The sequence below is a fragment of the Camelus bactrianus genome, chromosome 10, assembly GCF_048773025.1.
Source record: "Camelus bactrianus isolate YW-2024 breed Bactrian camel chromosome 10, ASM4877302v1, whole genome shotgun sequence".
NCBI lineage: Eukaryota > Metazoa > Chordata > Mammalia > Artiodactyla > Camelidae > Camelus > Camelus bactrianus.
In genome coordinates this window covers 56644388-56672032 of record NC_133548.1, presented here as the reverse complement: position 1 = coordinate 56672032, position 27645 = coordinate 56644388, and the positions used below count along the sequence as shown (strand labels likewise).

The 27645-nt window shown below is 35.2% G+C and overlaps 1 protein-coding gene across 16 annotated transcripts in view; it reads left to right on the top strand.

Annotated features, from left to right (window-relative positions):
• The window catches only part of DLG2 (discs large MAGUK scaffold protein 2), a 1731178-nt gene that overhangs the window by 1106349 nt on the left and 597184 nt on the right, over window positions 1-27645 (top strand). The gene's annotated exons all lie outside the window — the stretch shown is intronic.

Here is a 27645-nt window from a genome sequence, read left to right as displayed (position 1 = left end):
TGAGGTGTAGTTATTATACTGCAAAATATACAGATCTTATAGCATATCGTTTGCTGAGTTTTGACAAATGTCTACCTCAGAGCAAGATACTGCCACCACCCTAGAAGGTAGCCTGTGTTCTTTTCAATCTGTGCCCTCCTGGAAGCAACCAGTATTCTGATTTCTCTCTCCGTAAGTGAGTTTTGCCTGTGCTTAAACTCAAATAAGTGGAGTTATGTACATATGTGCTTTGTTCTGGTTTCTTTCATGCAGCATGTTTTAAATATGCCTCCATATTGCAGTGTGTATCAGGAACTTGTCCCTTTTATTTCAAAGTAGTATTTCATTATATGAATATATCACAATTTGCTTATCCATTTACCTATTAAGAGACGTATCCGTTTCCGGTATTTTGCTATTGTGAATAAAGCTGCAGTGAAGATTCTTGTACAAGTCTTTTTGTGGGTATACATTTTACTTTGGGTAAATATCTGAAAGTAGAATTTCTAGATCGTTAGGTAGATGTGTGTTTATCTGTAATAAGAAACTGCCAGTGTTTGTTAAGAACCTGCCAGGCAACTATCTATACTGGTTGTCCCGTTTTACACTCAAACCAGCAAATATGACAGAGCAAGTAGCTCTCATCCTCTCTTAACATTTGGTGTTAGTCTTTCTAATTTTAGCTCTTCCATTTAGTGTACAGTGGCATCTCATTACACTTATGATTTGCATTTCCCTTATGACTAACATTTGTGAGCATCTTTTTATGAGTTCATTGCTCATTCATATATCCTTTCTTGCAAAGTATCACTCTAACTCTTTGCCCATTTTTTTAAAATAAACTTTTTATTTTGGAATAATTATAGATTTACCAAAAAAAAGAAAAAAATGGAAATGATAGTGCAGAGAGTTCCTTTATACCTCTCGCCCGGTTTTTCCCATTGACGACATTTCACATTACCGTGGTATGTTTGTCAACATTGGTACATTACTATTAACTAAACTTCAGACCTTATTTAGATTTCATCAGTGTTTCTATGACTGTGCACTTTCACTTCCAAGATTCAATCCAATGTTCCATACTGCATTTTTTGGTCATATGGCTCCAGGTCATCTAGTCTATAGCAATTTCTCAGTCTTTCTTTCTTTGGAAGTTTCTTGTGATCTTAATGATCTTGAGGTATATTGACCAAGTGTCCTACAGAATGACCCCAATCTGGATTTGTCTTTTTTTTTTTTTTTTTTCCTTCATGACTAGAGTTATGGATTGTTGAAAAAATGCCACAGAAATTGTGTTCTTCTCATCACATTATATAAGGGGCCATGTGATATTCACATGACATTCCTGGTGACGTTAAACTTTATCACTTGGTTCAAGTAATGATTCTAGGATCTTTCAAGAGACAGTACTAGGTAGTATTTTCATGTGTATTGCCTTGTGTAAACATAATAATCTATAATTTGTATATCTATTCATTTGTACGTTGAGTCTGTATATAAACATGAGTTCATATTGATATCTCTGACTCCAATCCAGTTTCATAAGGCTTATTCTATAATGTGTTTATAATTCCTCTCTTGCTTATCCAGCATTTCCCACCCCTCCCCTGACAGTGAGAAGCCCGCTTCCCACCATCTACCATCCACTTATTTGTTTGTTTAATACTGGCGCACACATAAGTAGTTTCAGACTTTTTTACTTGAATTCCTGTGAGAAACAAGTTTATCAGAATATAGCATTTATGCACAACATACAGGTCATTTTATCTTTAACCGTATAGTTTCCAGTCAAAGCAACATTTTCCAGAATTACTTAGGTCTCCTTTTTTCTCATTTAAAAAAAATAGTGTTGTTTACTTTTTTTCTTACTCATTTGTAAGGATTTTTTTGTATATTCAGAATGCAGTTTGTTTTTAGATATTTGTTTTGCCAATGTTCTTTCCCAGACTGTTACTTACATTTTTATTTTCTTTACAGTGACAGAAAGAAGTTGACATTTTTATGAAGTTCAGTTTATCAAATTTTCTTTTTATGGGTAGTGCTTTTTGCATTCTAAAACACCTTTGCCTGTCTCCAGGTCACAACATTCTTTTAAAATGACTTTTTAAATGTTTTCTTCTATGAGTTGTACAGTCCTAGCTTTTACATGTGGTCTTCAATCCACGACAAATTAGTTTTTGTGTAGATAGATGTGAGATAGATGTTGAGGTGCAATGTTGCCCATACGGATATCTAGTTGATCTAACACAGTTTACCTAATACTTTTTCACATCCTAAAGCACATGCAGAATTTTCCTTCCTGACTTTCCTCTGCTCTCTGTATGTATATTCCAGTTTCCCCAGGAGTGATAAAGGGTTAGCACTGTATTTTATGCTTTTAGATCTTATCCCTAATTCTGATGCACCATTTATTTGACTATTTGTAGATAATTTTCATGGTTTTATGTCTGTTTTTTTAAGAGAATGTGCAATTTATTTACAAATACATTCAAATTTTATTCTGATATTTTGATGTCACGTTGTCTATAAAATGATACTATTGTGACAGTATTTGTTCCTTTGTGCTCTCCTGCAACTGGTGTAAACGGTCAACTGGAGGCCATTTTGTGCATTTCAATTTCTTAAAAAATAAAATCAAGAAAAAAATCGGTTTTCATTTTATCGACTGCATTTCCCTAAAGCTATTACTTCTTCTGAGATTTCCAAATAGACCAAAAAATTTCATTAAGTGGAGACTAACTTTGTTACTTCCTGAATCTTGCATTGAAAACCTTATAACATTGTAGAAAGAACATCAAAGGCTTTAGTTTCTCCTGAGTAACTTGGGAATCATTGCCCTGGTCCTGAGTTGAGTGATAGGGAATCCTTAAAATTTGGGGGAGTACAAATTAAAAATGACAATGTAAATTCATTGCATTTTAACTCTACTATCATAGTCTTATGTATGAGAAATTTCTTTTTATTGTAGTTTGGTTATATACATAGATTACCTTACGCATCATGGAGCCTTCCTTTTGGAAAATAACATTAGTTATTAGGGATCTAGCCAAAGGGAACTGAGGGTACTAGGCATGTGGACTTAGAGATAATTTGGAAATCAACCTTCATTTCTCCTGTATATTTAATATACCTACATCAGCCTTAGCATCAAATTACTCAACATACGGTCCAAATCCTATTTAAAAATATTCATTTGAACTTGATTTCTAACCTGGTTTCTTTGGAAAACACATTGTACACAGAAACAAATTTAAATGACAGGACCAACTCCTTCCCTTTAATTTATGATAAACTATACTGGCAAATATACTGGAAGTCAGTCTTCCTGAAACATCACTTGATTATATTACTTAAAGTTCTTTAATAGTTTCCTGTTAACATCAGAATAAAACTCTCTTTCCCCAAACTGACTTAAAATAATACATTGCATTTTATCCCTGGTATATCAGAGTTCGTCAGTAGAACCTTATTTTTACACCTCAAACCAATCTCATAATTGTCATTCATAGTCTTTGAGAGTCATTCCGAGATCTTAACATTTTCTAGTGCAAACTTTCTTGCCTAGAATTTCCTGTCTTCTTTCCAACCGGGGCACAATGAAACAGAGGAAGTTATTTTATAAGAAATATCTACAGTATTGTAGTTCTGACCATCATTTCAATTAAACTGATCAGTCTAACTTGACCTTTAAGGGGACTGTACACTATTCCCTGCAAAGTGTAGGACCCAGAGCAAACTATGATATGTTTCTTTGCAAGGTGAAATTCAACTAAAATCAAATATGTGGGTTTAATCCAAAAGAGAAAAAAAAATCCCAAGAAATTCCATAGACGATAGAATCAGTGGCATTCGCTTTGCTCTGAGGATGGATGGTTCACTATATAAAAACATTACACATTTATTTGTTATTTATTATATACCAGCCACTGTTCTAAGCACTCTTCGTATGTTGACTCATTTTACCCTTACAGTCGGGTCCAGAGTCCCTCTTTTAATCACCACCATTCGGTTCCTGTCCAGGTGTCTTTTCTCTGGGCTGCTTATGTATTAGTTTGCTATCTATGAATCCCAGGTCAGTCTAACACTAGGGGATGGGGTTAGCTGTTTTTTCTTAAAATTAGTCTCCCTGAGTCACTGTTCAGATCCATGTTTGCATCAAGTGTTCCCTTCCTAAACTCCTGCCAAATTTTGGAGCCTGGGATGTTGTCTTAATTTGTTATTCTCCAGGGATGACTTTTTGACTAGATTCCATTCATTATGTTGTCATGGAATTGCCTCTCTGTACCACCCATACCATAGCTGCTTAATAAATTCTTGTTAATTAACCAGTCGGCTACATTCATTGTCAGCCACTTAAGAAATAGATACAAAAATCACTCTTCAGTGTATGAAAAGTGATTATTTAAAGAAAACGTTTCAAGAAAGTACTTCATAATGTAGAATCAATTCTGATTTAATATGAGAACATTTGCTTCTTTCCCCACTTTCCGAAGAGTAGATGTAGCCTAAACAGCAATGTGTATTGCACTTGTCATAATTGGGAGTGTTTACATTGGGGTCCATTGGGATGTGATTACAGTTTCATTTATGAGGAATGTTTTCATTAAAATTGCCTTTCTTTCCCAATTTCTTCTGATCAAAACAGAATCTCTCTTTATAGAGAAGGCCTATGTGTTCTTTGTAAGTGTTTCCCTTTTTAAAAGGACAGACATTAGATTCTGTGGACCTTATTCAGAAAGTGTTTCAGATCTCTCTCTTGCTTGGCATGCCCCTAAATTATCTCCCTATTACATGGAGGCCAGCTTTTAAAAGTTACCCAGAAGACAGTGTCGTATTTATAATATAGAGCTACTTCTGCTGAATTAAAATATTTCCTCTTGTTTTAAAATATTAATTAATTAATTAATATTTAAATATTAAAATATGTTAATAAAATTAACATACTTCCTTCTTTCCTACAGATGGGAGATCTGTGTCCCCTCTTTCCTGTTTTCTGGGTCATAGAGATTCTCTGCTTATAACATACTGATAAGGATTCAAATTTTCATCAACTCAGGTTCCCATGGGCAACTATAGTACTTTAATGGCATACTTGGAACTAATCTAACCTTTTTGTCTCCTTTTAAATTTTTCTTTATGTTCTAGAAAATCCACATGGTGTTATTAGAGTGACCCACTTCCTTAATAGGAATGGGGCTAGCTGATACTAGAGCCCAGGGAAATTCCAAGATGCTCCTCTCTGCTTGTGTTTCTTTAAGCTCAGCTTTTTTTTTTTTTTTTAAATTCTCAGTGTTAGATTTAACAGAAGGTTCTATGTACAAATTACAGTTTGTTCTTGAGCTGGTTGCCGAATGGGAAGCTGAACTAAATGTCCACAGCTCTTCTCCCCACCACCACCCTCCCTACCCACTGTGTAGAGTCAAATAACAGACTGTATTCAATTGTCGATGATGATCCATTAACTGATAATAACCATCTGTTCCAGGAGCCCTGCAAAAATTATTTTATCTAAGCTACATCTTCGAGCTAAGGATTTTCTTTAAGAAAATGCTATAAATAGTGTGATAAATATTTCAGAAAATTCTAACTCTTAATACTTGTAATAATTCATTAACAACCAGCCTTTTCTAGTTCCCACTTAAATGGCTCTTAACAAAAAAAGTATAGCCAAAGTTTTCTTAAGTAATGAGATATATGTTCTATGCAGTTTTTATTATAATTTTTGAAAAAAGAATAACCCATTTTGTCTAAAGACTTGGTGGTCTTTCCTTTTTTGGGGAGACAACCGTATCCAAATTATTTTTTTGCCCTTTGTTTTCCAGCTATAATTAGGTACAGTAAAACCAGGAAGGAAAGACTAAGATGGACCATTTGAATAATTCTGTTTGGAGTCCTGTCTTACAGAGCTCACACAAACAGTCATTTTCCTTTGGTTGTAAAATTAAAATTTCTGATAATCATGAATGTTTTGGATGTTAAAAAAAAAATAAAAATAGAACCAAAACAAAACATTAGAGACCATAACTCAGCTTCCTAAGATTATAGATTCAGAAACTGAGGCCAAGTAAAAGATTCAGCTTTCTTCAGATTGTACACATGGTTGGCAATAGAATCAGGGCTGGATTCCAGGTCTTCTGATTCCTAGACCACAAACCAGACTGCAGTTTAAATGAACAAACTTTCCATTTTGTATCCTCTTTTTGTGTTTGATGTCCTTTGTCCTTTCCTTGAAATTGTATCAAAGACTGCTCAGTAAATATTTAATTAAACAGTATCTTTATTTTAATATACATAATACTAATTGTCCAGTATTTCTTTTTCAGTTAGCCAATGTTTCCCAACTATTTTTTGTAAGATAAAGCCATTTTCTATTTGTCAGAAATCTTGAAAGAAATTTATCAATTGACAAAAAAATGATGGAAGAGGAAGGAAGTCATCTTGAATGGGAAGACATTTATGAATGGGAAGAAAGGCCACCTAACTGCCCTTTCCTTTTAGTTCTGTAATGTTACAGGTCATCACAAATCTCCCAGCAAGGAATCCCTGGTGGGCCTCTAAAAAGCCCAGGCAATTGCTATTCCATAGAATCTACAAGCCCATTTTCTTTTCTGAAAGGGGAACTTCCATGTTCTAAAAACATTAAAGTGTCTGAAAGTTACAACCCTGAATTATTTTAGCAAAATTATGTGCTTTACATGCGTAGTTTGAGTTGACTTCTGGTTCCAAATCCAACTGTGTAACTATAAGGTATATTAAATCGGATCCATTTTGGAGACTTCAAACTTAAACTTTGCTACATTTTCTAGTCATGGTAAACTCCTTGTAGTCCAGGGAGTACATCAGATACTTTCTCTTTATTTCCTCCTGGTCTTTATGTACCTTGAGCCATTTATCTAGACCTCTAGAGGATACTTCCCATCTCCTCAGTTCTCCATTGTATTGTCTATTCATCCTTCAAGATTATTTAAACATTACTGCCTCTGCAAAAACTTCTCCTGGATACATCCGTTGCTCCAGTCTAAGCTATGTGTATCTTCTAGGGACTCCCACAGCACCATCTCTCCACCTTTATCATGGCACTTAACTTACTGTGCTGCCTGCCATTATACTAGTTGCTAAGATTCTTGAAAGTTTCTTAAGTTGCAATACATTAGCATTGATCATTGATTGGTCCTAACATTAGCATTGACCTGCTTTGAACCTACATTGTTCAACATTTCAAGAACATGGTAGGCACCCAAGACATATGAATGAGTGAATGAGTGAATGAGCAAATTTTATTCATGGTCTTCACTGAACACTTTACTACTACTGGGTTCAACTTTGAGCCTACTGAAACATAATTCAGTGACATTTAAAGAATCTTTTAAGAAAGGCACCATGGATGATTTCTGCAAACACACTCAAGGCCTTGTGACAGTCTGTCTTTTTTTCCGTGATAATCACTGCTTTTTGGCTTAGTGGGCTGCTCCTTTAAGGGTGTTCTTTGGCAATAGACTAAGCATGTCTTTGCCAACACTTTCCTGATGGAGAAGTAAGGAGGAGCAGAAGGGACTATTTAGAGAGAGCTGTGGCTTTGAGGTTGAAATTTTGAAGCCAGTTTTTTTTTTTAATTTTTAATAAGGAAAGAGTCTTGTTTTAAGTTTTTACTCCAATATTAGCTCAGTGGGAAAACATTTTCTTGCAATGCTTAGGAAAATTTAAGTTCCCAAGTTTTCAATGGGAATCCTGAACCTAGAGTCAAAAAATATAAATGCTCACCCCAACTTCAAAACGTGTTCATTGAACTTGGTTGGGGTACTTAACCACTCTAAGCTTCAGTTTCTTCATATATAAAGTGAGAATAAAGGCATTGCTTATCTCATAGGAAGTTAGTATATGTGAGAATATCATAACAACACCTTGAGGTATTATTATGAAACAATGACTTATTACTTAAAAATGTATCTGTAATTGAGGGGTTGAAAATTTCAGAAGTATATAGCTGCTTTAGTTTTAAGTCTGAGTGGCTCCCTCAAGATCCCAAGAGCGCTTTCCTGCTCTAGTAACTGAATCCTTCATCCAAAAGGTTATTCTCACAGGACCGTTGGCATATTTGGAAACTGGCAAGTTTATAGGACTCTGCATTTAAAAAAAAAAATTGAATGTTGACTGGAAACCAGCAACAGTAATTACATCCTATTTGATATTGGGAAGGCTGAAAGCTGTGGGCATACTGCTAAGATTTCAGGCAGTAGTGGTTACACTTTAGAGTCTTTCTAAAGATCTCTTCTCAAGAATACACGCCACATTGCCAAGGGAATTTGCTTTATGTTGAGTACTTTCAGTGTTTTAATCCTATGTCTAAAGTGATCGTGTATAGTACAAAGGGAGTATTCCTGTTCTAACAATTAATAGTTTTAAGGAGTCTGAAAGTCTTTACTATGAACCCTCCTAAAGATACCCTTCATTGACTCCAACAGACAATAGGTGTAAAGCAATCACCATTGCCTAGAATAATGCTCATATGCGTAGATTCTGCTGATGATGATGCCAAGAATATTTAGCAACAATAAGGGGAAAATTCACTTAAGGCCAGATGTAGGAAAAATGGATTCTTGGTTTAAAATGTGTTTTCTCTTTTGATTTTAAGATGCCCAAATTCCAAAACAGTAATTGGGTGAAATAGTCCTTGGTCAGATTTGATTCACAGCTCAGACAAGAGGGAGGCATCTTTCATTCCTTGTGATGACAAAGGATAAAATCCGTACAAGTACACTGCCTCTGGATCTTTATAAGCCCCTTGATTTCTAAGAAAATTGACAAACCACCCTCAAGAGGCCTTGAAAACCAAATGCGTGCTCTGAAAATGGGAACTGCATTTTATCTCTTTTTCTGTAAGCCTAGGTATCTGGAAAAGTATTATAAAGATAATACAGTTGGAATGTATCAGCTCTGTTCTTACCAATTTTTGCTAAGAAAGAATACTGTCATTTTATCACATTATTTCAATTGAAAACACTGGCACCTTAAGATTTCTTATATATATGTACACATTTTATATGGGTATATTCATACATATGTATATATCTCCAAGGATAGCTTTTGCAGATCTTTAAACATCAGCGTCAAGTGAAGCAAATGCCCATAGCACTCACCATACTCTTCTCTCTAGTTACAAGGATAAGAGCAAGTCGAAATAAACAACTGAGTGGCACTTAACTTTTTCCAGAAAGGTATTTCTCAATAATGACTATTCACACATACAGCTGTGCTACCAGCAGGTAATTTTTAACTACCATTCACTTACTTAAGCTTATTTATTTCTGCTTCAAAAATAATTTTCCAGCCTTAATGCAGTTCAGCGTAATACTACTTTAACGAACCTGATGATACTGGCAAATTGATTATGTAAATATACTGTTTAAAAATTCATTCTCTATCATTTTAGTTTTATTTGGAGCCTAAAACTCCAACTAGGAATGTAGGTAGAAACAGTGTCCATTGGCAGCATTTATTTACTTACCTAATAATATATGTACAACTCTGTGAGCCCCTGAAGCAGATTTTAAGAACCCCTAGGATTGCTCCCAACCTGCAAAGTTTGGGTCTGACAAAGTTCAATTTAACATATATTTATTGAATATCTACTGTGTGCCAGATACTCTGCTAGGTACTATGTATAGAAAGATGAATAAGAAATGTTCCCTGCCCTTGGAGAGCTGGAAGTCTAATGGGATAAATATAGACAACTGTAATATAGTGTAATTATAGAAAGTGCTATGAAGATGACAATGATGAAGATATGAATAATAGTGGAGGATTTTTACACCCATGTTCATGAGAGGCATTGGCCTGTAGTTTCTTATGATGTCCCTGTCGGTTTTAATATTAGGAAATATGTATATTTAGGTTGTCTGTTTCTTTTGTGATTGCCTCTCAAGGAAATGGTTCATTTCATCTAGGTTATCAAAATTTGGGGCATTGAGTTTTTCATAATAGTCCTCTATTTTACTTTTAATGTCCATGGGATATTTATTGGCATCCCCTCTTTCCTTTCTGATATTAGTAATTTGTATCACCTCTCATTTTTGTTCATTTAGCCTGGCTAAAGGCTCATTGATTTTACTGATTTTCTCGGGGAACTATGTTTTGCTTTTTGATTTTCTCTGTCAATTTCTTTTACTCAATGTCATTGATTTCTGCGGGGTTTTTTTGTTTTGTTTTGTTTTGTTTTGTTTTGCTTGCTTTGGAATTAATTTACTCTTCTTTATCTAGTTTTCAAAGATGGAAGCTTAGCCTATTGATTTTAGTTCATTTTTCTTTTCTTATATATGCATTAAATGCTGTAGATTTCCCTCTAAGCACTGTTTTTAAAGCATCCCACTAATTTTAAGTTGTATTTTCACTTTCAATTAGTCCCAAATATTTTAAATTTCTCTTGAGATTTCTTCTTTGCTCCCTGTGTTATTTGCAAGTATGTTGTTTCATGTCCAAGTACTGTAGGGTTTTTCCAACTATCCTTCTGTTTCTGATTTCTAGTTTAATTCCATTGTGGTCTGAGGGCAGACATTATATGATTTCTGTTTTTTTTTATTTGTTAAGGTGTGATTTATGGCCCAGAATGTGGTCTATCTTGTACATGTTCCACATGAGCTTGAGAAGAATGTGTAATCTGCTATTGTTGCGTGGAGTAGTCTACAGATGTTAATTGTATCCAGTTGAGTGATAGTGCTGTTGAGTTCAACTCTGTCCTTGTTGATGTTCTGCCTTGCTGAATGGTGCATTTCTGATAGAGGCGTGTCCAAGTCTCCAACTGTAATAGTGGATTCATTTGCTTCTTCTTGAATTCTTACCATTTTTTGCCTCACGTATTTTCACTCTCTGTTGCTAGGCACATACACACTAAGGATTGTTAGGACTTTGTGTACTGACTTCTTAATAGTTATATAATGTGCCTCTTTATCCCTAATAATTTTTCTTGCTCTGAAGTCTGCTCTATCTGAAATTAGTATAGCTACTCTCAGGTTCCTGTGATTAGTGTTAGCATGGTGTATTTTATCCATCTCTTTACTTTTAATCTATATATCTTTATGTTTAAAGTGGTTTTTGTGTAGACAATATATAGATGGGTCTTGTTTTTTTGATCCACTCTGGCAATCTCTGTCTTTTAATTGTTGCATTTAAATCATTGGCATCTGAAGTGGTTATTTATATGTTGGATTAATATCCACCATCTTTCTTGGATTCTATTTGTGGCCCTTATTACTTGTTTCTATTTTTTCTAAATGTTTTATGCCCTTTTTTGGTTTTAATGGAGCATATTATATAATTCCATCTCCTCTCATTTCTTAGTGTATCAATTATACTAATTCTTTTACTTTTTTCATTGTCATCTTAGAGTTTGTGCTGTACATTGACCAGTTCAGTCCACTGTCAAATAATATGCTGCTTCACAGGTACTGCAAGTACCTAATAATAACAAAATATTCCTTGTTACTTCTTACCATCCCTTGTATCATATCTGCTATTAATCCCATGCATACATAAGCATAAAACATAAAAACATAATTGAATATACTATTGATATTACTATGTTGAACAAACTAGTATCTGTTAGGTCAATTAAGAATAAGAAAAATAAAGTGAGTTTTTTTTTTTTTGGTTTTACTTATTTATTCTCTGTTGCTCTTTCTTTATGTAGATCCATTTTTCTGACCTATATCATTTTCAGTTCATTCTGAAGAACTTCTTTTGGCAGTTCTTTCAAAGCAGGTCTGGCAATACATTTACTCAATTTTTTCTTTTTTGTTGGAGTAAGTCTTTATTTCTCTTTCCCTTTTGAAAGGTAATTAGCAGAGTATGGAATTCTGGGTTGGTGGGGGGGTTCTCTCAATGTTTAAAGTATTTCACTTCTTTCTCTTCTTGTGTGTATTGTTTCTGTATAGGAGTCAAATGTAACTCTTATTTTTGCACTTCTATAAGGAAGGTGCTTTTTTCCTCTGGCTTCTTTGAAAATTTCTTCTTTGTCTTTGATTTTCTGAACTTTATATGTGATATGCCTAGGTGTTTGGGGGCAGCTAATCTGTTTGTTATTCTCAGAGCTTCCTGGATCTATGGTTTGATATCTGACATTACTTTGGGAAAACTTCCCAGTCAAAATTGCTTTAAATACTGCTTTTTTTCCTTTCCCCGTTTCTTCTCCTTCTGGTATTCTCATTAGATGTATACTACATTTTTTGTAAGTGCCCCACAGCTTTTGTATATTCTGTTTGTTTGGTATTTTTTAGTCTTTTCTTCCTTTGCTTTTCAGTTTTGGAAGTTTCTACTGTAATTTCAACCTTAGAGATTCTTTTGTCAGCCATTCCTTGCCTAATGAGCTCATGAAAAAACATTCATCATTCTTGTTACAGTGATTTTTTTTTTTTTAATCTCTGGCATTTCTTTTTGGACAGTTCCAAGAATTTCCATCTCTCTACTTACATTATTCATCTGTTCTTGTATGTTGTCTTCTTTTACCTTAAACCTTTTCGGATATTAGTTTTTTTTTTTTTTTTAACTGTTCTGATAATTCTGACATTCCTACCATATTTGACTGGTTAATACTTGCATAGCCTCTTCCAAATGTGTGTTTTGCCTTTTATGCTTTGTAAGTTTTTGTTGAAAGGACATGATGTACTAGGTAAACTGCAGTAAATAGGAACTGCAGTAAATAGTAAATGTGTCAGAGAAAGGAGTATTGTTCTATACTCTTATGACATGGTTTCGATCTTTTAGTAAGCCTGTGCCTCTGAACTGTGAATGCCTCCAGGGCTTTTCAGTTTTTGCCCCATTCAGGTGATATAGAATGGTTATAAGGTGCTGAAGTTGATATTTCCCTTACCCAGGTAGGCTAGGCTCTGGTAAAATAATTTCTCCTGAGGATACCCTTGTTAAGAACAGAATGCATCTGCATTTTTCAAAATAGTTCCTTTTTCCCTCCCCCTACTGGAAGCATGAGGAATTTTTCTCCAGTCTTTACTCTGAAGAACGTGGTAGATTTACTAGAGATAAAACTCAGTGTGGTTGTGACCCCAAAGACTGAATCCCTCTGGAGTTTTTATCCCTCAGGCTTGTCCACATGGAGCCTCCACAATTCATCAATTACAATTTAAGTTTTTCGTACTCCGGCACTGGTTCCTGTGGAGATTTCTACCACAGTAACTAGAGCTTCTCTGTGTCTGCCCTCTTGTCTCTCCAATTTGGGAGACAGCAGTTTGCTCTGTGACCTCACTTTTCTGATGCAGTTTATTTTCAGTTTGTTTAGCTTTCTGTTATCAGGAAGGAGTGGGGACTGCTATGATCCTTACGTGCTAGAGCAGAAACTACAACCTCCAGTGAATTTTTTCATTTCAGTTGCTATACTTTTCAACTGTAAAAATTTTACATACTTTCTATAATTCATACTTTATGGATAGTCTCTTTTTGATTAGTCACTGTTGTCATACTTTTAAATTTTAAAACATGATTCCTTTGGTTCTTTGCACATATTGAGAACTACTTTGATGTTTTTTAATGTTAATTCCAGCATCTAAGATGCCTCAGAAACAGTTTGCTTTTACTGCTTATTTTCTTACGTGTGGGTCATATTTTTCTGTCTTTGAATGTCTCATAATTTCTTTTTTGAAAACAGACCATATGAGATAATATGTTATAGCAGCTGTTCATTCTTATTTGCCATCAACCCTCCGAACTGCTGTTTCTTTGTGTGTGTTTGTTTAGCTAGATCTTTCGATTCTGTCTTTCCTGAAGTGTGTAACTGCTGATCCCTCTTTTGAGTTTTCCTTTTTTGTTTTTCTTTTTTGAATTCTGGCTTCCTAGGGTTGCCTCTAAATCAGTATAGCTTAGTAGTGAGCCAATGATTGGTCAGAGGTTCTACTTAAACACTTTGAGCCAGTAAGTCTTCCATCCTTTGTTAGTGGATTTGTGTATGGGTTGGGAAATGTGTTTAAATTCAGTTTACCAATCTTCCTGAGATTTTGTTTTATAATAGGCCTTATTATGACTCCCCTGCATATGTGCAAGGCCTCACATTCATCCAGGGATGTGTAGATGGCTAGGACCTTTTCCTGGCTCCTGTCAGTGAATGACCTTGCACGTGCACTCAGTCTTCTACTCCAACAAGGATCTTTTGGAGCTATCGAGCCCTGCCATGATTCATTCAACAGATTTCCCTGTTAAATTTCCAGCTAGTCTGTACCATCTGTAGCTTCCACAAACCAGTACTGCTAACTTAAGCTACCACAGTGGTCAGTTTTTCTGATACTTACCACCAAAATCACTAATGTTTTTAACAACATTCCTGATTATGAGGTTTTCTCACATGCTGCTCCAAATGAAGTTGGTCCCCTATGGCAGCAAAGCTTCTGGTCTTCATAGCTTTTCTTGCCTTGGTAGAACTCTTGCTCCCACAGAACTTGAGGGAGGGGAATGTGTAAAAGCAGCCCCAGGCTAAAACACCACGGATTCTGGCTATTGTTAACTGAGATTCTTGAATCAAAGTTTTTTCAATTTTCTGTATGCCTTTGGTCAGTTTCCAGAGTCCAGAAATGGTTATTTTTGGCAATTTTATTTTAAAGTTGTTCTTAGGGGAGAGGATTTTTCTGAGCACCCTACTTCACCATTTTGTAATAATGGGTAGTATAATAACCATTTAGCATGTCCCCAGCAATGTTCCAAATATTTTGCTTATTCTTTTTATTTATATTAATTCATTAATTCATTCAGTCTTCACAACCGTATGAGATTATGAACCCTGTTTTCCAGATGAGGGGACTGGGTTAGAGATCTCGTAGTTAGTAACTGGCAGAGTCGAACTCAGGCAATCCGGCTCTAGAGTGTAAGTAACCTTACAATTTCCTTTTTTATCAGCTGGAATATCTAGAGTATGTACTCTTGAGCACTGTGCTATACTTTGTACTTAATTTAAAACTCCTAACAACCTTATTGAAGTAAATATAAATAATACCTTATTTTACTGAGGAGGAAGTGAGGCTGTCTAACTTCTCTAAAGTCACAAAACTAATAAGTGGCCAGTTCAGGATTAGCATCCATGTCTGATTGAATTTAAGCCTGAATCTGGTAGCCAACACATTATCCAGTTAGTGCAAAACTAGATTCTCATCAAAACACCAACATTACTAGCTGAGCAATTTTGAGCCACTTGTTTATCATCTCTGAGCTATTTGCTTATCTATAAAATTGAGATATCAATCCACATAGAATGGTTATGAGGAACAAATAATAATGTATATGAAAATAGTGTGTTAATGATTAATACTGTTGTTAGCATAATCGGAAAAACATTACACGTAAACAACTTGAAACCTTGCGATTTCCATATTTTACCAACTGGCAGGGTGGCGGGTGGAGGGGTTGGGGGATGACACAGCATTAATAATCAGCTCCATGTCATGATCCTAAAGTGCTTCAAGAAAAATGAAATAACATATAAAGCAGCAGAATGCTTTCCCTTAGCGTCTGATGCAGAAAGATTGATCTGACCTTTTTTATAACAAGCAGACCAAAGCATTTTTCCAGAATCACAGAACTTAAAAAAACTTTTTCATGTGATCTTGATAAAAGAGCAGATGAATTAACAGGGCAGTGTAGCTCTATAGTTCTTCTCTAAGGTTGTGAAGATAGTGATGTACTTTCAGAATCAGACGAAAGAGATCATATGAGCTAGCAAAGAAGGTGGAGATAGTCACTCAATAAATATTTGTTGACTGATGGATTGATGTTGAAGGCTGCTGAGAGTGTGACCTATATTCAGATGAAAAGGGAGACAGCTTATTGTTAGCAAGTTTTGAAGTAAAATGATTAGAGAGAAATTAAGACAGTTGACTCCTTTGGAAACTGACAATGGTAAGTAGGACTTTTGAATACAAAGGGATTTTTAAAGATTTATGGCAAAAAAGAATCCCTTAATATAAGGTTCAATTGATTTGTTTCTTCAGTAGATATTTATGAAATGGCTAATATGGGCAAGTCATTACAACAGGTGCCACAGGAGAAAATATAATCTAAAATATAGTGCCTCATCTGAACAGTAAGATAGTCTATCAGGAAGATGAAGCACAGCTTGAGGAGCTGGACCCTGAGGAAGAGCACAAGCATGGTAAGAGCAGGACTATGCTGTGTACGACCAAGGAGAAAGCTTAGTGTTCTCACATTAGACTGCCCTTGATTCAAACACTAGGTACTTCCATTCTTTCCTCTCTCCTTACAGCCACTTCTTCTTTAATTTTCTTCCACAAATTTGGATTGAACATACATTTCCCATCACTGAGTGATGAGAGGGATGAACAAGATACTCCTGGTTTCATGGTGCTTATGACTGTATAACCTCAGAGAAATTGCCTAACTTAGAAACTTGGCTTTCTCAATAGTGAAATTAATATTAAAAATGTTTAGCTCTCAGGATTATTTTAGTTATTAGGTCAGTTTATGATAGTGCCTGTCATGTAGTAGACACTCGGAAAACAACAGTCGTTGTAATACTAGTGCCCGAAGTGGTATCATTATTGTTACTAGCTTGGGGTGGGGGTGATTTAGAGAATAGTGATGATTTTCAGAGGATTGATAAGAAAAACCTTTTTGACTTCATAGAAGAGATAGCCTTTGGCTGACAGAAATGGAAGCTTCCCACGTTCCCAAATAGAATCTGGCTCCATGAGGATGCAGGCTGTGTTTTGTTTACTACTGCCTCCCTAAGATCTAACGTGGTCTCTGGAAAATTCTAGGCACTCAACAATATTTTCCTAAATTAATTAGGATTTTAATAAGCATAGATTAAAAAAGATATTTAGAGTGGAGTATAGGACATTAATAAAGATACCAAAGAGAAGAGGTGCTTTATTTAGGTTCAGTATAATTACTTGGCTAGAATATGCTTTTGAAGATAAAACGTAGGGTCTGTCGCTAGACAGTTAGGTTGGTAACAGCTGGTGAATAGTCTGGAATGTTCTTTATGGATAAAGAAAATTTATTTAAAGCCACTTGTGCAGCAAAATTACATGATGTAAACATTGTTTTTTAGAAAGATAAATCTCAAAGGATATGAAAAATCGATCGATACTGAAAAATGATAGAGGCAAAAATATTTTTAGGAAATTATATTGATGTTCTAAGAAAGTGATAGTTTAGGACTTAAAATAGGATGTTGGATAACAAATATAAAGGATGTATGTGAAAAAGAGGATGCTCTTAACAGGTATATAGGGTAGGCTGCAGGAAATGATGGTTATAATTATGCAAGATGATTAGTTCTATTTTAGACTCACTGAGACTGGAGTGATAGTAGGGCATTAACTCAGAAAATAAAAGTCGGGTGAGATGAAAACCCAGGTAAAGATTGTGCAACAATAAGGACAGGCTTTGTGAACGCCTGTATCTGCCAAGAAAAAAGGAAATGACATAATTGCTTGATTGAGCAGTAAGGAAGAGACCAACAAGGATATCAATCATGTGACAAAAGAAAACTGAATGACACTCCAGATTGTCAAATGCTGCATAAAAACCAGGGAAGATGAAAGCTGGGAAAAGATCATTGTATTCCAGTGTGGATCTTTGTTGATCCCTTAAGAGCTCAGTTTCGGTGTGGTGGTGGAACAGAAACAAGATTGCAGGGGTTTGAGGAGAAAAGTCAAAGATGAAGAAATGAATGACATTGATACTCTGCCTCATCCTATTGTATTATATTATACTTGTATTATACTCACATGGAAGAGAAAATATTCTTGGCTATCTGCTTGCACCATTATATTTGTGAAATCTTATTTTGTGGTTCATCGCTCACTTTGTTTATGTTTTTCTGAATCTTTTGGGTATGTGCTTTGAGCTCTTGATTTTGTTGGATACTTGACTTGCAAGTGACCAGGGGGTTTGTATATAGGGGTGGTCAGGTGAGGGAGGGGGATTAATGGGACAAAAACCTAGTGTTTCATAATGCCCTCTTAAACACTCAGTTGTGTTCTTAACACCATTTGCTTGTCTCAGAGAGCGTGTTCAAGCTTATAGAATATTTAAACGTAAAGAACAAAATAGCCTGCACCAGGCTGAAGCCAAAACAAAGCATTAAAATCATCTGTTATTACACCATCCAACAAATGGTGCAAAGCAAGGGAACAAAGCTGGGAAGAAATATCCCATTTCCAAACCAGAGACAAGCCCTGTTCTGGACTTATTAAATGACAGTATTTTTCCTTTACAGAACTCTTTAATTGAGACAGCTTTGTATATATAAAATGGCTTTTTTATATACATGTAAGAACTCGAAGCTATCTTCCTTGATCTCTCTTGACAGAAATACCGGGAAAAATAATCACAATTTTACAAGTATTAAGAGCTACTTAATTTAAAAAAAAAATGTGGTTTCTAATTAAATTAAAAAACACCATAGTAATTATTAAGTCTGCGATCACTTTTCTAGCCACAAAGTTCTATGTGTCATAAAGTCTTAATGACAAAGGCAGAGGAAATAACGAAACCAAAAGAAAATTGTTTAAGAATGGAACAGATCATAGGATACTGATTAATTTTTTCTGTACTTGGTAGAAGCTATGATTTAGCAGCTCACTGAACTCAGACGTTTGTCTAATTAGAATTAGCAGTTTAACTTGAAATCAGGGTTTACTGGTAGAACACATTCAGGTGAGTTGTAAGAATAGAATATAGAACTCTTAGCAAAAGAATCTTAACTAAGGATATCAAGTTATTTTTGTAGTTTGTGTTTATCAAAAGTAAGAAATTCTAACTATGATTATCTTCTTATAAATCTGTACATTTATAAGCCAGTCTCATTATAATTGAATAGTATTCCTGAAGTAATCAGATGTATACCTTAGATTAAAATAGATGCCCTATAAACCTTAAAAAGAAAATCTTTGGCTTACTACTAAGTGTTTAAATAAACAATATTAACACACAAATGTGTATAATATATAACAGAGATGAGTTCTAACACTCTGTAAGTGACAGAACTGCTATTAGAATTCAGGCCTTTTGGATTCCACAATCTAAACTTTTAATTTCTTTTAATATGAAGAGAGAACACAATGTTAAGCAGTGCAGGTAGTATAGAAGGGACATTATTAAAGAAAGTGGTGGACAACTTACTGGTGTGCTACAAACCTCCAGGCTTTGTCTAATGATGCTCTCATCCTGATTAGAGCTTCCAGGCTGGTAGATTAACTTCCACTTTTTCAGTACGTGTTTTTCATCTATCCAGCAAAGATATTTAAAGTTAAATGTGATTTAAAAAAAAAGAGAGAGATGAAGATAATGAACATCAATCTTCAGCTCTTTATTTGGGATTAAGATAGAGCAAAGCTCCCTTGGGTTTTTTTCCTTTTTCAAAGAGGAAAGACTACCTTTTATTTCTACCAGAAGACTTGAGATCTTTAAGAAGAAATGGGGAAGGTTCTGATGGCACCATGGTTTAGTGAAGCTAGGGAGAGCAGGTGATACTGCCATCTAGTTTGCTCCCTGATTCTTTCCTTACAGATCAAGGAAAAGGGACACGACAGAGGTACAAGGTTAGGGAGATACTAGCTGGCAGGATTATGGGTTGCTGACTGGGATCTTTGGAATAGAGAATAATAGAAAAATTCTTGGTAAAGTTTGGTTGGGTGCACCTTTACCAAAGTGACAAAGTAAATATGATTTAAACGGTAGATGGGGGGAAAGCCCTGATAGAAGATCAGAGAAGGGAGAAACCTCAAAGATCATCTGTCTGCATGAGAAAATTATAGCACCATGACCTTCCCAGGGTTACCCAGCATGTTAGACCACGGAATCAAGAATATAATATAGGTCTTCTGACTCTAAGCCAGTGCTCTCTCCAGCAGAGCACTCTGAAGAAGTGGCCCATTCTGTTCCCTCTGCCTTTGTAGGCTCATCTTTTTGCTATATGTTCTGATGAGCATCTGCCCTTGAACACATTCAGTGCATACCATCTCCTCTCTGAAGCCTTTTTTGACAACCTCCAAGTACAATCACCTGTTCCTTCCTCTGGGTCATCTCTGCAGCTGCTGTAATCTACAGACATCTACCATAGCAGCCATATCAGTTAACTGATTGTTTTCCTTCATTTGCCTCTCTCTGCTTTGATGGCAGGAGCCATATCTCATTCATTTCTGTACCTCTGGGATTTATCATGATACCTAGCACATGGTGGGTTCTCAGTTAAGTGTTAGAGTGTGTTTTAATTTTTGCATTCAGTATTTTAATTAGAAATTACCAGTGCATGTGTATAAAGAATTCCCTGAGATGGAGAGATAAATTCAAACCATGTTTCATAGGAAAAGAGAGCAGTTATTAGGGGCTGCCTAATGCTTACTTAAAGATGGAGAAAAGTTCAATGACAGTGCAATTTTTGGAGTTCTCACATGACATGGTTCTAAAGATTCTTTTGGAGACAACTATGAAAAGGCTACAGTGGTGCAAAAAATGAGTAAGATAAAATCTGGATCCTCATAAAGATGGGGATATAAGGGATGCAATGAGAACAGCCTTAGGAAAATGAGTGCCAATAGCAGAGCAATATGATGATCAAACTAGGAAAGAGTATTAAAAAGAAGATGCAAGAGTGAGTGGATGAAAGATTGGGAGAAAGTCCAGTTGAGGTGATATTCTGAGCAAAAGCCATACTGACCTGATTTGGGAGAGGAAGCTAAGATGATTCCTATTCGTAAGGGAGTCTCTTAGGTGGATTCAGAAAGAGGTATTTGTGTTAAGGTGTAGTGTTTTTGTTTCCTTTGGATATATTCCCAGAAGTAGAACTGTTGGATCATATGGTAGTTCTAACTTTAATATTTTGAAAATCCTCCATACTGTTTTCCTCAGTGGCTGTTACCAGTTCACAATGTAACTCACAGTGCCCAGGGGTTCCATTTTCTCCACATCCATGCCAGTATTTTTTATCTCTTGTCTTTTTGGCCATTCTAACAGGTGTGAGGTGATGATCATTGTGGTTTTAATTTGCATTTCCCTAGTGACCAGTGATGCTGAACATCTTTTCATGACCTGTTGGCCTTTCACATGTCATTTTTGGAGAAATGTCTGTTCAGGTCTTTGCCCCTTTTTTAATAGGGTTATTTGTTTTTGTGCTTGTTTTGTTTTGGTTTTGCTATTGAATTGTATGCATTCTTTATATATTTTTGGTATCGACCCTTTATCAGATAAATAGTTTGCAAATAATTTTCCCCATTCCATAGGTTGTCTGTTTACTTTGTTGATGGTTTCTTTTGCTGTGCAGAAAATTTTTAATTTAATATAGTCTACTTCTATTTTTATTTTGTTTCTTGTGCTTTAAATAGTATATCCAAAAAATCATTACCAAGACCAATGCCAAGGATTTTTATTCCTATGTATTCTTCTAGGAATGGTTTCAGGTCTTACATTAAAGTCTTTAATCTATTTTGAGTTAATTTTTGTGAGTGGTGTAAGGTATGGGTCCAGTTTCATCCTTTTACATGTGAATATTCAATTATCTCAGTGCCATTTATTGAAAAGACTGTCTTTTCTCTGTTGAGTATTTTTGTCTCCTTTGTCAAATATTAGTTGACTGTATACTTAGGTTTATTTCTGGCTCTTGATTCTGTTCCATTTGTTTTTGTTTTTTTTTTCTATCTGTTCTTATGCCACTACCATACTGCTTTGATGACTGTAGCTAATATAGCTTGAAATCAGAAAATGTGATGCCTCTAGCTTTTTTCTTCTTTCTCAGGATTTCTTTAGCTATTCAGGGACCTTTGTGGTTCCATATAAATTTTAGGAGTGCTTTTTCTACTAACAAAAATTGCAATTGGAATCTTTATAGGAATTACATTGAATCTATAGGTGGCTTTTGGTAGAATTGACATGTCACCAATATTCTTTCAATCCATTGGGACTGAGAATGGGATACCTTTCCATTTATTTGTTTATTTGACTTAGCTTATCAATATTTTTCAGTTTTCAGACTAGAAACCTTACATCTCCTTAGTTAAATTTATTTCTAAGTATTCTATTATTCTTAATACTGTTGTAAATGAGATCAATTTCTTTATTTCTTTTTTAGAAAATTTTTTGTTAGTGTATAGAAAGGCTACTGATTTTTGTATATTGTTTTTGTATCCTGTAGCTTTACTAAATTCATTGATTAGATCTAACAGTTTTTGGTTGAGTGTCTAGAATTTTGTATATATAAAATCATGTCATCTGCAAATAGAGATAATTTTAGTTCTTCCTTTACAATTCTGATACCTTTTTTTCTTTCCTGACTGCTCTAGCTAGAATCTCTAGTACTGTGTTGAATAGGAATGTTGAGAGTAGACACCCTTATCTTTCCTGATCTTAGAGGGAAAGCTTTCAAACTTTCACCATTGAGTATGATGTTAGTGGTGGGCTTGTCATATACAGCCTTTATTATGTTGAGATATGATCCTTCTATGTGTGATTTGTTGAGCTTTTTATCATGAATGGATGTGGAAATTTCTAGTGCTTTTTCTGCATGCATTGAGATGATCATATGATTCTTTTCTTTCATTCTGTAAATGTGTTGTATCACATTGATTGACTGTGTTGAATTATCCTTGTATTCCAGGGATAAATCCCACTTGATCATGATGAATGATCCTCTTATTGTGCTACTGAATTCAGCTTGCTAGTATTTTATGGAGTGTTTTTGCGTCTATATTCATCAGGAATATTGGCCTGTAGTTTTATTTTCTAGAAGCATCTTTTCCTGATTTTTGGTATCATGATAGTGCTGGCCTGCTAAAATATGTTTGGGAATGTTCCCTCAATTTTGAGGGGGAAAGTTTGAGAAGGATTACTGTTAGTTCTTTTTTAAACGTTTGGTAAAATTCACCACTGAAGCCATCTGATCCTGGGTCCTGCTTTCTTGGGAGAATTTATGTTACTAATTCAGTATTCTTACTAATAATTTCTCCTGGGTTGTCCAGTTTGCTGGCTTATAGTTGTTCACTAAAACTTCTTTATTATTTAAGATGTGTGCTAAGTATTTCACATAAGCTATCTAATTTAATCCCCATAATAACTATCTAAGGGAAGTACTTGGTGGTTCTGTTCTCCACTTGAGAATACTGTTTTTGAGATTAAGGAAATTACTCACATTCGTACATGTCATAAATATTGAAGCTAGGATTAAAATCTGGTGGGGTTTTTTTTGTTTGTTTTTTTTTTTTTTTTACACCTCTGGCACCCATGTTCTTACCTATTGAGCATAAGAGCATGGACATAAGAGATTCAATTATAAAGAGCTTACAGCATCATGACATGTTTACTGTAAAAGGTCCTCCAATAGGAGAGAGGGATAAATGTTGGCAACGTATAAAGAAAGAGGAATGCAGATAAGTGTGTGTATGTGTGGACCTGCTGCGGCATTTGATGATGGTTTTGACTCCGTGTAGTAAAAACTCCTGAGAAGAGCTAATCTCAGAGGTGAGGATGTCTAAGCTGGCAATGCTGAAAGGCTTGAGCCCTGTAGGAAATGCATCCCCATTAGTGACTAGAGTCTGAGAGCATCAGGTTTTACTTATCCAACAAATCTCATTTATTGATTCATAGATTTTTTAAAATTTCCTCATTAAAATAGTCACTGTTCATCTGTATGGTAGGTACTGTGTTATATGCTACTACCACAGATGAAGCAGAATGACGTGGGCTAAGTCTAGTACTGGGAGTAGCAAAAAGCCATGGAAACCAGATGCTCTGGACTCCATGATCATCACAAATCTCCTAGCATCCAGTGGCAACTTTATATGCTAAAATCATAAGATTGAGATAAGTCTTGTTTCCTACATTATAATCACTTATAATTAAGAGCAGAATTAGTACATTATCTGTCATATCCTATGCTACTAATGAATCAAATTTTCATACACAACAAATTACAAATAGACCTGTACAGACTTTGTATGTGGCAACAATGGGGCTGTGACTCTCTAATCCATCTCTATATTTTGTATGTTAGGTATCACACTTTTGTAGGTTTTAATACATTTGTGTTTGGTGCCTCTTTAAGGACTGTATGTTTCTTGAGAATAGAGATCATATCTTAAGATCTTTATTTTCTCAGTACCCATCACATCACTTGGCAAATCATGCACGCTCAATACTTGTTCATTAGGTGGAATTGTGTTCAGTCTTAAGAAGCCAACACTTTGATATTCCTGTTTCAGCACTTGTTTCAGTGTGTGACATGGGAATATATAAAAATTCATCTCACATTTTAGTATGTTGTTAGTTTTAATGAAATTACAAATGTGTCAAGGAACAAAAAAAAATCAAAGAAGTCATTACTTAAGATTCCAGTTAAAGAGTATTAAAACATGGAATGGTTCATATGTGTTATTCATGAAAAACCTCTTTTTAAGAGATAAAAATAGATCTCAAAGTCAAATTATATTATCACCCAGGCAGGTGGTTACTATAGCACTAAAGGGGGAAAAAAGGCAGCAAAATTAACTAGAGGCTGTTGGGGAGAGAAAAAAAAATATGTAAAGCAGTCAACGTTTATGAAATTAGAACTTTTAAATACCAAGTTTGAATTTGGGTGGGTTCTACTCTTATCTAACTTTCATAGGAGACCAGGAAGGCTACATGCCCAAAACAGTGCAGGACTATGTGCGGCATCAATTTGATTTTCTAGTCACTATGGAAACCTACCAGCTGTCACTCCAGAACCAGTGGGTTCAGAAAAATCAAGTAGATGAAGAAAAACAGATTTCAAAACTGGGCAATTCCATCTACTTCCTTGACCCTCCCTGGCTACAAAACTGCCAGTCTTTTCACTCTTCTAGGTGGAGAGGAGACTGTAAGTGATGGTCAGGGCAGATGTGGAACAATGGAAACTCTATCCATGCAGCTGTACAGGCCCCAAACTATCAGGGGCGTAAAACATTACCAGGTTTCTTAAATATCCCAGGTAGTGTTACTGGTCAAGAACAACAGAAACAAAAATGTATTTGACAGAACTCTTTTCAGGAAGAAAGTTTTGTGCATTGAAAGGCATATAGTATACAACTTAATTGGGGGTAGACTGGGACCATTAAGGCAAGTTCAGGCAATAAATTATCCTTAACCCGCCCCCCACCCAGAAGATTATGGGAGCCATTCATAACACAGTTTTGGGTTCTTTTTGTTTGCTTGCTTATTTTTTTGTTTCGGTTTTGTTGAGTGAGAACTCAAAATTCCAGCCAGGTGGGAATTACTGTTCGTACCTCTTGGCTCTTTACCAGTCAGTAAGCAACCACTCTTCTAAGTAAATGCAGGGAAAAAAATTAAGAAAGACTGTATTGGTGTACTCATCTGAAAAGCTACTAAATTTCACAGCCCACTCTTATGTACTTTTGTTTAAAATGGAGGCATTCTTAGTTCTTTCTATTTCTTTCTTTCCCCCAGGGGCTTTGCCAAGGGAGGCTGTAGGTTCTTGTCTTAGGGATCCTCACGCAGAACATAGATCATATTCTCCTAGTGATGAAACAATAGACGCTAGAACCTCTTAAATGTCTTTTCTGAACTCTCACTCTGGCTCTTGTTATTCCATGTTTTAAACGCTCCTCGACTAAATGTTGAAATATTGCTTCACCTATGCTAAAATCCTTTCACTCCTTGATAATTTCACTAAATCCTGTTGTAGTCATGAAATGCTTTCTTTTATTTATTTATTTATTTATTTATTTATTTATTTATTTATTTATTTATTTATTTATTTTTTACTGAGTTATAGTCATTTTACAATGCTGTGTCAAATTCCAGTGTAGAGCACAATTTTTCAGTTATACATGAACATACATATATTCATTGTCACATTTTTTTTTCACTGTGAGGTACCACAAGATCTTGTATATATTTCCCTGTGCTATACAGTATAATATTGTTTATCTATTCTGCATATGCCTGTCAGTATCTTAAAAAAAAAGAAAAGAACATAAATGCTTTCTTTTAAAAGTAAGGTCGCTTCCCAACCTAGGCGTCACCTTCCTTGCTTATATTGAGATCCTGGCTGCTGTTGAATTAGACAAGTGACATTATTTTCTTAAGTTGAAAACTAAAGACCCATGAAGTAAATATAAGCCATCAGCAGTTCATCTAGCCGACTGGGGAACTTCTGAATACAAAGTACGATATGCATATATAATGCTTCTAGGATCTAACAGTCAGCATGTATGATCACAGAAATGTTAAGCAAAGATTTTAGTAGACCCTGACTATGCAGTGTATGTTACTAAAATATTCTTGACTGTTTAGCCCTTCCTAACAGAATTTTCCCCTCTGATATTTATTATCAGAGGCTTGTTTTCTTCTGTTTGAAGTTGTTGTTTTTTTTTTTTTTTCCCTCCCTAGTTGGCAGCACTTTAATAATGTGAAGGGCTTCACTCTAGAGAAGCACTGAAGCAAAGAAAAGCTTTGTGGAGCCATACTGTGAGAATTAAAACACATCACATTAACTCAGCCTTCCCTTTCTGCCTTCCCTCTGTCAACTAAAGAAAGTGATGAAAAGGAAAAAGAAAAAAGAATTAATACGGAAACACACACTTACAGGGAGTTTGAGCTCTGTTTTGCATTTTTACGTGTGAAGAACAAAAAAAGTCTGTAAAGATGCTAAAGCTTAGTTCTAACATCATCAAGTCCTCTTCTCTGAGTCATTAACTTGCTGAAGCCCAGAAAATCAAATTTGGTTTAGGGCTGTTTGATAGTGTAGTAACACAGTAAAATGTGATTCACCAATTAGCTCATGTAATTAGAAACTCGAAAACATGCTCTAAGTGGCTGATGGACACACACAAGTAAAGTCTGTTGTCATTCTTTATATTTGCTGGTTATAGTTACAATTATATCTTCAGTTAATGATGCCATATACAAGTTCCTTATGGAAGAAAACCCACAAATGTCTGTGTTTATAAATCAGATAAATAAATTAATTACCTAGTTCAGTCATTCATTTCTTTCTTTCTTTTTTTTTTTTTTTCTCTTCATTAGATCTTTTTTGCCAGGCTGTTAGGTATTAGAGCTCTCTGGCCCTTGCCTCTATAAAGCTCTCAATATGCAAGAATTATGTTTAAATTCTTCTAAAGAAGGAAAAGTAAACTAAAGTTTGAACACTACAAAAATTACAGCTTTATAGTTGAAAGTTAGTTTTTCTGGCTGATTTCTAAACGTTAATGATGTTGCCGAGACATATATAAGAAAAAAGAGACCCCTAATCCAAGAATTTTCTTGCCCAGAGGTTTTGCTCAGCTCCGAAGGACTCTGTGATAGATAAAACTGAGAACTGAATATTTGTTAGATTATTTTAAAGTAGCTCTTTATATACCCTGTATTCATGGCTGTTGAAATCTAAGGCATATGTTACATGTTGCCTGGCTATATTTAAAGTATTTCTCTCTGGAAATTCAGATCAATTTAAAGGTTGATTGGATGCTTAAAATGGTTTCTCATTAGGAATTTCAGCTATGTCCTGGTTTGTTCTTTTCTCATTGTTACTGAAGTACATAGGCATGGTTACATGGTCCGGGGGTTCCCATCAAATATAACAAGAGGATAATGGGGATGAATTACCTGAGCTTGAGCCAATAAAGAAAAGACATTCCTTGTCTGACATGATCATTCTTAATGCTGTTTTATAGCAAAAAAATG